Raw genomic sequence first — 14,470 nt, 5'->3', positions numbered from 1 at the left:
GCCCACTCACCTAACCTGTCCAAATCACCCTGCAGCCTATTAGTGTCTTCCTCACACCTCACACCGACACCCAGCTTCGTGTCATCTGCAAACTTGGAGATGTTACATTCAATACCTTCTTCTAATTCATTAATTTCATCTTATTGTAAACAGCTGGGGTCCCAGCACTGAGCCCTACGGCACCCCACTAGCAACTGCCTGCCATTCTGAAAAGGACACGTTTATCCCAACTCTCTGCTTCCTGTCTGCCTACCAGTTCTCTATCCATGTCAGTACATTAACCCCAATACCATGTGCTTTAATTTTGCTCACCAATCTCTTGTGTTGTTCATTGTCAAAAGCCTTTAAATGTCCAAATACAACATTTCCACTGGTTCTACCATGTGCACTCTACCTGTTAAATCCTCAAAAAATTCTAGAAGGTTTTTCAAGAATGATTTCCCTTCGTTAATCAATGCTGACTTGGACCGATCCTGTCTCTGCTTTCCAAATGGGCTGCTATTTCATCTTTAAAAATTTATATCAACATTGTTCACTCTACTGATGTCAGTCGAACCGGGCTATAATTACAAGTTTTCTCTCTCTCTCCTTTCTTAAAAAGTCGTGTTACATTAGCTACCCTCCAGTCCATAGGAACTGATCCAGAGTCGATAGACTATTGGAAAATGAACAGCAATGCATCCACTATTTCTAGGCCACTTCCTTGACTACTCTGGGATGCAGACTATCAGGCCCCAGTGATTATCGGCCTTCAATCTGATCAATTTCCCAACAAGATTTCTTGCCTAATAAGGATTTGCTTCAGTTCCTCCTTCTCACTGGACCCTCAGTTCCCTATAATTTCTGGAAGGTTGTTTGTGTCTTCCTTCGTGAAGACAAAACCAAAGTATGTTTTTAACTGGTACGCCAATGTTTTGTTCCCTGTGAAGAATTCACCTGAATCTGACTGCAAGGGAACTACGTTTGTCTTCACTCATCTTTTTCTCTTCACATATCTATAGATGCTTTTGCAGTCAGTTTTTATGATCCCAGCAAGCTTCCTCAAATATTCTATTTCCCACCTCCTAATTAAACCCTTTATCCTCCTCTGCTGAAATATAAATTTATCCCTGTCCTCAGGTTTGCTGTTTTTTCTGACCAATTTATATGCCTCTTCCTTGGATTTAACACTATCCTTAATTTGCCTTGTCAGCCACGGTTCAGCCAGCTTCCCCGTTTTATTTTTACTCCAGACAGGGATGCACAATTTATGACTTGGATCGTTCCTGTCACTGTCATGTGATCTTTAAACATTTGCCTTTGCCTATCCACATATTTCACTACCTACTGGAAAGTTTAGCGCATGTTGGCACTACAGTCTGATAGCACTGGCGGGTACCGAGAGTGGATTTCCAGCGAGATTTTTTGAAATTTCGGTCATAAATTGTAATCATGCCATTTCAACTACAGTCCATCCAATTTACCTAGGTCTGTCCCTGAACCATGGAGCAAGTCAGATCATAACTAACATTATCTGTTACAGTACGATTTCTTGATCATACTATTTTAGCAAATGTGTTGTGTTCAGAAACAGATCTTTGGCTGAATTGGAATATCCTGATTGCCCCTTCTCGACATCTGTCCTTAAATAAATTCATTTTTTTAATAAACATGACCGGGAATAATTTATGATGCTGCTGTGCGTAACCGACAGGCACTAATATCGTGACCTAATCTGAAAGACTCACTGATATTTGTAACACCAATAACAGAAATTGTCGCTTCACACAGAAGATGCAGTAAGATTTGGTAGTTATTTGGATAATGCACTGACATAATATCAACAGTTACAGACCATCCAATGTTTATCGTTGCTCTCAAGTGAACGCTCAAAATACATCCAGATACATCACTGCCCTCACTCACACTGTGACTACCCAAACAGATACATCACTGACCAAACTCATCAAATCACTATCCATCCAGGTTCATCACTGATCTCACTCATGCTGTCACTGCCCATCCAGATAATTCACTGACCTCAATCATACTGTCATTACCAATACCGTTACATCACTGACCACTCTCATACTGTCACTAGCCTTCCAGGCACAACACTGACCTCACTCATACTTTCAGTACTCAGACAGATACATCACTGACCTCACTCATACAATCACTAACCTTCCAGGTTCATCACTGACCTTACTCATCCTGACACTACCCATCCAGATACATCACTGACCTTACTCATACAGTGAGTAGCCATCCAGATACTTCACTGACTTCACTCATACTGTCACTAACCATTCAGAAACATCATTAACCTGAGTCATTCTCTCACTACGCTTGCAGATACATCACTGATATCACTAATACTGTCACCACCCATCCAGATACACCACTGTCCTCACTCATTCTGTCATTACCCATCCAGATACATCACTGATATCACTCATACTGTCACTACCCATCCAGATACATCACTGACTTCACTCATACACTCACTGCCCATCCAGTTTCATCACTGACCTCACTCATACTTTCACTACCTATCCAGATACTTCACTGAATTCACTCATACTTTCGCTACCCATACAGATAAATCACTGTCCTCACTCGTACTGTCACTACGCATTCAGATTCATCACTCACCTCACTCATACTCTCAATACCCATCCAGATATATCACTGACCTCACTCATACTTTCACTACCCAACCAGATACAGCACTGATCTCACTCATACTTTCACTACCCAACCAGATGCATCACTGACCACACTCATGCTGTGACTACCGATCCAGATACAACACTGACCTCAATCATGCTGTCATTACCCATCCAGATTCATCATTGACATCACTAATACTGTCACCACCCATCGAGATAAATCACTGACCTCACTTGTAGTGTCACGACCCATCCGCATGCATCACTGATCTCATTCATACTGTCAATACCCATCCAGATACATCACTGACCTCACTCATACTATCACTACCCATCCATGTACATCACTGACTCACTCAAACTGACACTAATACATTCAGTTACAACACTGACCACACTCATACTGTCCCTACTCATCCAGATACATCACTGACCTCACTCTTTCTGCCATTACCATTGAGGTACATCACTGACCTCACTCATACTGTCATTACACATCGAGATACATCACTGACCTCACTCATTCCGTCATTTCCCATCCAGGTACATCACTGTCATCACTTATTCTGCCATTAGCCATCGAGGTACATCACTGACTTCACACATAGAGTCATTACCGATCCAGATACATCACTGACCTTACTCATACTGTCACTACCCATCCGGATACATCACTGACCTTACTCATACTGTCACTACCCATCCAGATACATCACTGACCTCACTCATACTGTCACTATCCATCCAGACACATCACTGTCATCACTCATATCGTCATTACCCATCCAGGTACATCACTGTCATCACTCATTCTGCCATTAGCTATCGAGGTACATCACTGACATCACTCATACATTCATTACGCATCCTGGTACATCACTGATCTAACTCATACTGTCACTACCATTCCAGGTACATCACTGACCTCACTCATACTGTCACTACCCATCCAGATGCATCACTGACCACACTCATACTGTCATTACACATCCAGACACATCACTGACCTCACTCATTCCGTCATTACCCATCCAGGAGCATCACTGAGCTCATTCAGACTGCCACTACGCATCCAGCTATATCATTGACTCATTGATCCTGTTGCTAAATATCCAGATACATCATGATCACACTCATACTGTTTCTACCCATCCAGTTACATCACTGACCTCAATCATACCGTCACTACCCATCCAGGTACATCAATGACTCTCTCATCCTGTTACTAGCCATCCAAATACATCACTGATCTCACTGAACCTTTCACTACCCAGCCAGATCCATCACTGACCTCACTCATACTGTCACTACTCATCCAAATACATCACTGACCTCACTCATACTGTCACTACCCATCCAGATCCATCACTGACCTCACTCATACTGTCGCTACCCATCCAGATACATCACTGACCTCACTCATACTCTCACTACCCATCCAGATACATCACTAACCTCACTCACACTGTCACTACCCATACAGATACACCACTGACCTCACTCATACTCTCACTACCCATCCAGATACATCACTGACCTCACTCATACTGTCACTACCCATCCAGATATATCACTGACCTTACTCACACTGTCACTACCCTTCCAGATACATGACTGATCTCAGTCATACTGTCACTACCCATCCAGGTACATCACTGATCTCACTTAAATTGTCACTACCCATCCAGATATATCACTGAACTCACTCACACTGTTACTAACCATCCAGGTACATCACTGACCTCACACATACTATCACTACCCACCAGATACATCACTGACATCACTCATACTGTCACTACCATCCAGATTCATCACTGACCTCACTCATACTGGCGCGACCCATCTAGGTACATCACTGATCTCACCTATACTGTCATTACCTATCCATGTATATAACTGATCTCACTCATACTATCACTACCCATCCGGATACATCACTGACCTCACTCATACTGTCACTACCCATCCAGATACATCACTGACGTCACTTATACTTTCACTCCCCACCCAGATACATCACGGTACTTTAATCAATCTTTCACTAGCCATCCATACACATCACTGACCTCACTCATACTGTCAATACCCATCCAGATTCATCACTGAATTCACTCACACTGGCAATATCCATACAGATACATCACTGATCTCACTCACACTGGCAATATCCATACAGATACATCACTGATCTCACTCATACTGTCACTACCCATCCAGATACATCACTGACCTCACTCATACTATCCGTACCCATCCAGATCCATCACTGACCTCACTCATACTGTCGCTACCCATCCAGATACATCACTGACCTCACTCATACTCTCGCAACGCATCCAGATACATCACTGACTTAACTCATACTGTCACTACCCATACAGATACACCACTGACCTCACTCATACTCTCACTACCCATCCAGATACATCACTGACCTCACTCATACTGTCACTACCCATCCAGATATATCACTGACCTTACTCACACTGTCACTACCCTTCCAGATACATGACTGATCTCAGTCATACTGTCACTACCCATCCAGGTACATCACTGATCTCACTCACATTGTCACTACCCATCCAGATATATCACTGAACTCACTCACACTGTTACTAACCATCCAGGTACATCACTGACCTCACACATACTATCACTACCCACCAGATACATCACTGACATCACTCATACTGTCACTACCATCCAGATACATCACTGACCTCACTCATACTGGCGCGACCCATCCAGGTACATCACTGATCTCACCTATACTGTCATTACCTATCCATGTATATAACTGATCTCACTCATACTATCACTACCCATCCGGATACATCACTGACCTCACTCATACTGTCACTACCCATCCAGATACATCACTGACGTCACTTATACTTTCACTCCCCACCCAGATACATCACGGTACTTTAATCAATCTTTCACTAGCCATCCATACACATCACTGACCTCACTCATACTGTCAATACCCATCCAGATTCATCACTGAATTCACTCACACTGGCAATATCCATACAGATACATCACTGATCTCACTCACACTGGCAATATCCATACAGATACATCACTGATCTCACTCATACTGTCACTACCCATCCAGATACATCACTGACCTCACTCATACTATCCGTACCCATCCAGATACATCACTGATCTCACTCATACTGTCACTACCCATCCAGATACATCACTGACTTCACTCATACTGTCGCAACGCATCCAGATACATCACTGACTTCACTCATACTGTCGCAACGCATCCAGATACATCACTGACTTCACTCATAATGTCACAACCCATCTAGATACATCACTGACTTCACTCATAATGTCACAACCCATCTAGATACATCACTGACTTCACTCACACTATCACTACCCATCCAAATACAGCACTGACCTCACTCATACAGTCACCACCCATCCAGATGCCTCACTAACCTCACTCATAATGTCACTACCTATCGACATCCATCACTGACCTCACTCAGACTCTCACTGCCCATCCAGATACATCACTGAACTTATTCATTCTATCAGTACATGTCCAATTATATCACTGACAATGCAACGTCACTGAGTGAGATGAAAATCGCTTCGGGCTTTACATTCAGGATTTGAATGATTAAACGATAGAAATTGATTTATTGCTGTCAGCAACATGCAGATCTGAAAAATGTTGTAAATATTTTCCAAAATAATAAGCATGAAGAAGTATACTGCATGAACCTGCTATGTTCTCCTGACTGGAATTAATATCAACAATAAGTTGCCATAGAAATTATTATTAATTACAGTCATTGCACAGGGGGATATTAACCCGTTCTGGTCCGGCACTTTACATATAAGACAGAATATATATAATAGACACACATATAATTAGAGAGGTTTTGAAATTTCGTTAGGTGGATGCTCCAAACATAGAAACATAGAACATAGAATATAGGTTCAGTATTAGGCGCTTTGGCCCTTTGAGACTGCACCACCATTCAATAAGATCATGCTTGAACAATCACCTCAGTACCACTTTCCTGCTTTCTCTCCATACCCCTTGATCCGTTTAGCCTTAAAGGCCACATCTAACACCCTCTTGAATATATCCAATTAACTGGCATCAACAACTCGCTGCGGTCGGGAATTCCACAGATGAACAACTCTCTGAGTGAAGAGGTTTCTCCTCATCTCGGTCCAAAATGGGTTACAACTTATCCTTTGGCGCTGTCCACTGGTACTGGACTTCCCCAACAGCGGTAACATTCTTCCTGCATCTAACCTGTCCAGTCCCGTCAGAATTTTATATGTTTCTATGAGATCCTCTCTCATCCTTCTAAACTCCAGTGAATACAGGCCCAGTCAATACAGTCTCTCCTCATTTATCAGTCCTGCCATCCAGGGAATCAGTCTGTGAACCTTTGCTGCACTCGCTTAGTAGCAAAAACGTCCTTCCTCAGATTAGGAGATCAAAACTGAACACAATATTCCAAATGAGGCCTCGCTAAGGCCCTGTACAACTGCCGTAAGACCTCCCTGCCCCTATACTCAAATCCCCTAGCTGTGGAGGCCAACATACCAGTTGCCAACTTCACCACCTGGTGGACCTGCGTGACAACTTTCAATGACTGATGTATCATGACAACCAGGTCCACCTGCACGTCACCTTTTTCTAATCTGCCACCATTGAGATAATATTCTGCCTTAGTGTTTTTGACACCAAAGTGGATAACCTCACATTTTTCCACATTATACTGCATCTGCCAAGCGTTTGCCCATTCACCTAACCTGTCTAAATCACCCTGCAGCCTCTTAGCATCCTCCTCACAGCTCACACTGGCACCCAACTTCGTGTCATCTGCAAACATATAGATATTACCCTCAATTCCTTCATCTAAATCATTAATATATATTGGAAATAGCTGGGGTCCCAGCACTGAGCCCTGCGGCACTCCACTAGTCACTGCCTGCCATTCTGAGAAGGACCTGTTTATCCCGAATCTTTGCTTCTTGTCGGCCAACCAGTTCTCTATCCATGTCAGTAGATTACCCCCAATACCATGTGGTTTAATTTAGCTAACCAATCTCTTTTGTGGGACCTTGTCAAAAGCCTTTTGAATGTCCAAATACATCACATCGACTGGTTCTCCCTTGTCCACTCTACCTGTTATATTCTCAAAAAATTCCAGAAGATTTGTCAAAAATGATTTCCCTTTCATAAATCCATGCTGATTGGACCGATCCTGTCACTGAGTTCCAAATGCGCTGCTATTTCATCTTTAAAAATTGATTTCAACATTTTCCCCACTGCTGATACCAGACTAACTGGTCTACAATTACGCTGTTTTCTGTCTCCCTCCTTTCTTAAAAAGTGGTTTTACATTAGCTACACTCCAGTCCATAGGAACTGATCCAGAGTCGCTAGACTGTTGGACAATTATCACCAATGCAGCCACTATTTCTAGGCCACTTTCTTCAGTACTTTGGGATGCAGACTATCAGGCCCCGTGATTTATCGTCCTTGAATCTGATCAATTTCCAAACACAATATCCCACCTAATAAGAATTTGCTTCAGTTCCTCCTTTTCACTGAACCCTCACTCCCCTAGTATTTCAGGAAGGTTCTTTGAGTCTTCCTTCGTGAAGACAGAACCAATTTATTTGTTTAACTGGTCCCCCAATTTTTTGTTCCCTGTTATAAATTCACCTGAATCTGACTGCATGAGACCTACGTTTGTCTTCACTAATCTTTTTCTCTTCACTTATCTATAGATGCTTTTGCAGTCAGTTTTTATGATCCCAGCAAGCTTCCTCAAATATACTATCTTCCACCTCCTAATTAAACCCTTTGTCCTCCTCTGCTGAATAATAAAATTCTTCCTGTCCTCAGGTTTGCTGCTTTTTCTGGCCAATTTAAATGCCTCTTCTTTGGATCTATCCTTAATTTCCCTTGTCAGCTACGGTTCAGCCATCTTCCCCCTTTTATTGTTACTCCAGACAGGGATGTACAATTGTTGACTTCGACCGATCCTGTCACTGTCATGTGATCTTTAAAAGTTTGCCATTTCCTATCCACCTATTTCACTACCTACTGGGAAGTTTAGCGCTTGTGGGCACTGCAGTCTGATAGCACTGGCGGGTACCGAGCGCAGATATTCAGAGAGATTTTTGGGAATTGTGGTCATAAATTGTAATCATGCTATTTCAGCGACTTTCCATCCAATTTAACTAGGTCGGTCCCTGAACCATGGTGCATTACTGTTCACAAGAAACATTCACTGGGACAGTACGTCATAATGTTCAGTTTATACTCAAGATGGTCCATGATCCATGGTGCAAGTCAGATCATAACTAACATTATCTGTTACAGTACGATTTAACAATCAAACAATTTAGCAAATGTGGTATGTTCAGACTCTGATCTTTGGGTGAATTGGAATATCCTGATTGCATCTTCTCGATATCTGTACTTAAATACATTGAGTTATTTAATAAAAATGACCTGGAATATTTTCTGATGCTGTTGTGTGCAACCGACTGGCACCAATATGGTGATCTAATCTGAAAGACTCCCTGGAATTTGCAACACTAACAACAGAAATTATCGCTTCACACAGAAGTTGCGGTAAGATTTGCTAGTTATATGAATATATCACTGACATAATATCAACAGTTACAGACCATCCAATGTTTATCATTGCTCTCAAGCATATTCTCAAAATACATTCAGAAACATACCTGACCTCACTCACTGTCATTGCCCATACAAGTGCATAACTAACGTTACTCATACTGTCACTACCCATCCAGTGACATGACTGTCCTCACTCATACTTTCACTACCCAATCAGTTACATCACTGACCTCACTCATACTGTCACTAACCATCCAGATAAATCACGGACCTCACTGATACTGTCACTACCCATCCAGACATCATTGACGTCACTCATACCTTCACTACCCATCCAGATACATCACTGACCTCACTCATACTTTCACTACCCATTCAGATGCATCACTTAACTCACTCATACTGTCACTATCCATCCAGATTTATCACTGATTTCTCTCATAATGTCACTGCCCAACCTTATCCGGTCGGTTAAGTAACCTGACGTGTTTATTGCTGGAATTCAGCATGACTCTTCGTGTTTGAAATATCAAAGTGATCTTGTGTTGGACAGTTTTCGTTCAGGATCAGAGCATTAAAATATATGATCCAGATTCTCACCATTGTAGGCAAACGTTCAGCTCAATCTCCCTCCCCGCAATGAGGGACTGTCTGTGTTGTGTGGTTCCTGCCTTTTTAGGAGGGTTGGGTTTCAAATTGATGCACTTTAGACTGAAATTATAAAGATGAACAGTGAAACAATGAACACTGTTGTTTGCAATGGGAGAATCTGTTACTGAATTTTGAAAGTCCTGCTATTCAACATAGAAACATAAAAATTGTTGCAGGAGTAGGCCATTCGGCCCTTCGAGCCTGCACGGCCACTCAATGAGTTCATGGCTCGACCAGTCCCACACAAGGTCTGTACTTTCAATCCTGCACACTGACCCCAATTCCCACAAAGCAACCTCACTGAGTGATACGAAAATCGCTTGCTGCTTTACAGTCAGCGTTTTAATGATTAAAAGATAGGAATTGATTTGTTGCTGTGAGCAACATGCAGATCTGAAATATGTTGTAAATATTTTCCAAAGTAATAAACATGAAGAAGTATACTGCATGTTCTCCTGACTGGAATTAATATCACTAATAAGTTCCCATTGATATTAGTATCAATTACAGTCATTACACAGGGGGATATTAATCCGTTCTGGTCCGGCACTTTACATATAAAACAGAAGGTATATAATATGTATACATATAATTAGGGAGGTTATGCAATTTGGCAAGGAGGATGCTCCGAGCACAGAAAAATAGAAAATAGGTGCAGGAGCAGGCTATTCGGCACTTCGAGTCTGCACCGCCATTCAATATGATCAAGGCTGATCATGCCCTCATTACCCGTTTCCTGCTTTCTCTCCATCCCCCTTGATCACTTTAGCCATAACTGCCATATCTAACTCCCTCTTGAATGTATCCAAAGAATTGGCATCAACAACTCTCTGCAGCAGGGAATTCCACAGGTTAACAACTCTCTGAGTGAAGAAGTTTCTCCTCATCTCGGTCCTAAATGGCCTATCCCTTATCCAAGATTGTGTCCCCTGGTTCTGGACTTCACTAACATCGGTAACATTCTTCCTGCATCTAACCTGTCCCGTCCCGTCAGAATCTTATACGTTTCTATGAGATCCCCTCTCACCCTTCTAAACTCCAGTGAATAAAGGCCCAGTTGATCCAGTCTTTCCTCATATGTCAGTCCTGCCATCCCGGGAATCAGTATGGTGAAACTTCGCTGCACTCCCTCAATAGCAAGCACGTCCTTCCTCAGATTAGGAGACCAAAACTGAACACAATATTCCAGGTGAGGCCTCACCAAGGCCCTGTACAACGGCAGTAAGACCTCCCTGCTCCTATACTGAAATCCCCTCGCTATGAAGGCCAACATACCATTTGCCTTCCTTACTGCCTGCTGTACCTGCATGCCCACTTTCAATGACTGATGTACCATGACACCCAGGTCCACTTGCACCTCCCCTTTTCCTAATCTGCTGCAATTGAGATAATATTCTGCTTTCGTGTTTTTGTCACCAAAATGGATAACCTCACATTTATCCAGATTATACTGCATCTGCCATGCATTTGGCAACTCACCTGAACTGTCCAATTCAACCTGCAGTCCTGAGTGTCCTCATCAAAGCTCACACTGGCACCCAACTTCGTGTCATCTGCAAACTTGGAGATATTACATTTAATTCCTTCATCTAAATCATTAATGTATATTGTAAATAGCTGGGGTCCCAGCACTGAGCCCTGCGGCACCCCACTAGTCACTGCCTGCCATTCTGAAAAGGACCCGTTTATCCCGACTCTCTGCTTCCTGTCTGCCAACCAGTTCTCTATCCACGTCAGTACATTACCCCCAATAACATGTGCTTTAATTGTGCTCACCATTCTCTTGTGAGGGACCTTGTCAAAAGCCTTTTCAATGTCCAAATACACCACATCCACTGGTTCTCCCTTGTGCACTCTATCTGTTACATCCTCAAAAAATTCTAGAAGATTTGTCAAAAATGATTTCCCTTTCGTAAATCCATGCTGACTTGGACCGATCCTGTCACTGCTTTCCAAATGCACTGTTATTTCATTTGTAATAATTGATTCCGACGTTTTGCCCACTACTGATGTCAGACTAACGGGTCTATAATTATCTGTTTTCACTCTCCCTCCTTTCCTCAAAAGTGGTGTTACATTTGCTACGCTCCAGTCCATAGGAATTGATCTCGAGTCGATATACTGTTGGAAAATGATCACCAATGCAGCCACTATTTCTCGGGCAACTTTCTTAATACTCTGGGATACAGACAATCAGGCCCCGTGGATTTATCGGCCTTCAATCCCATCAGTTTCCCAACACAATTTCACCACCTAATAAGGATTTGCTTCAGTTCCTCTTTCTCACTGGACTCTCAGTTCCCTCGTCTTTCTGGAAGGTTATTTGTCGTTTCCTTCGTGAAGTCAGAACCAAAGTATTTGTATAACTGCAACGCAAATTTTTTGTTCCCTGTGATTAATTCACCTGAATCTGACTGCAAGGGAACTACGTTTGTCTTCACTAATCATTTTCTCTTCACATATCTATAGATGCTTTTGCAGTCAGTTTTTATGATCCAAGCACGCTTCCTTAAATACTCTATTTCCCCCCTCCTAATTAAATCCTTTGTCCTCCTCTACTGAATTATAAACTTATCCCTGTCCTCAGGTTTGCTGCTTTTTCAAGCCAATTTAAATGTCTCTTCCTTGGATTTAACACAATCCTTAATTTCCCTTTTCAGCCACGGTTCAGCCATCTTCCCCCTTTTATTTTTACTCCAGAGAGGGATGTGCAATTGTTGACTTGGACTGATCCTGTCACTGTCATGTGATCTTTAAAAGTTTGCCATTGCCTATCCACCTATTTCACTACCTACTGGGAAGTTTAGCGCATGTGGGAACTACAGCCTGATAGCACCGGCGGGTACCGAGAGCAGATTTTCAGGGTGATTTTTGGGAATTTCGGTCATAAATTGTAATCATCCCATTTCAGCGACTGTCCATCCAATTTATCTTGGTCGGTCCCTGAACCATGGTGCAAATCAGTTCATAACTAACATTGACTGGGACAGTACGTCATAATGATCAGTTTACACTCAAGACTGTCCATGATCCATGGTGCAAGTCAGATCACAACCAACATTATCTGTTACAGTACGATTTAACGATCATACTATTTTAGCAAATGTACTTTGTTCAGAAACTGATATTTGGGTGAATTTGAAAATCCTGATTGCCCCTACTCCATATCTGTACTTAAATGAATTCAGTTATTTCTTAAACATGACCGGGAATAATTTCTGATGCTGCTGTGTGCAACCGACTGGCTTTAATATGGTGATCTGATCTGAAAGACTCACTTGAATTTGCAACACCAAATTATCGCTTCACACAGAAGAAGCGGTAAGATTTGGTGGCTATTTGTATATATCACTTACATAATATCAACAGTTACACATCATTCAATATTTATCGTTGCTCTCAAGCGTACACTCAAAGTACATCCAGTTACATCACTGATCTCATTCATACTGTCACGACCCATCCAGGTACATCACTGAGCTCACTCATACTGTCACTACCCATCCAGATACATCACTAACCTCATCATACTGTCACTAACCATTCAGATACATCACTGACCAGAGTAATACTGTCACTGTGCATCCAGATACATCACTGACCTCACTCATACTCTCATTACCCATTCAGATACATCACTGACCTCACTCATACTCTCATTACCCATCCAGATACCTCACTGATATCACTCATAATTTCAATGCCCGTCCAGTTACATCGCTGACCTCACTCATACTGTCACTGCCCATCCAGTTACATCGCTGACCTCACTCATGCTGTCACTACCCATCCAGATACATCACTGACCAGAGTAATACTGTCACTGTGCATCCAGATACATCACTGACCTCACTCATACTCTCATTACCCATTCAGATACATCACTGACCTCACTCATACTCTCATTACCCATCCAGATACCTCACTGATATCACTCATACTTTCAATGCCCGTCCAGTTACATCACTTACCTCACACATTCTGTCACTCACCTACCAGATACATCACTGACCTGAGTCATACAGTCACTACCCATCCAGATACATCACTGACCTCACTCATACTGTCACTACCCATCCAGATACATCACTGACCTCACTCACACTGTCACTACCCATCCAGATACATCGCTGACCTCACTCATACTGTCACTACCCATCCAGATACATCACTGATCTCACTCATACTCACACTACCCATCCAAATACTTCACTGACCTCACTCATACTGTCACTACCCATCCAGGTACATCACTGACCTCACTCCTACTGTCACTACCCATCCAGATACATCGCTGACCTCTCTCATACTGTCACTACCTATCCAGATACATCACTGATCTCACTCATACTCACACTACCCATCCAAATACTTCACTGACCTCACTCATACTGTCACTACCCATCCAGGTACATCACTGACCTCACTCCTACTGTCACTACCAATCCAGATACTTCACTAAGCTCACTCATACTATCACTATCCATCCAGATAAATCACTTACCTCACCCATACTGCCACT

The sequence above is a fragment of the Pristiophorus japonicus genome, unplaced genomic scaffold, assembly GCF_044704955.1.
Source record: "Pristiophorus japonicus isolate sPriJap1 unplaced genomic scaffold, sPriJap1.hap1 HAP1_SCAFFOLD_30, whole genome shotgun sequence".
Lineage (NCBI taxonomy): Eukaryota > Metazoa > Chordata > Chondrichthyes > Pristiophoridae > Pristiophorus > Pristiophorus japonicus.
Note: the sequence above shows the minus strand (reverse complement) of the source record.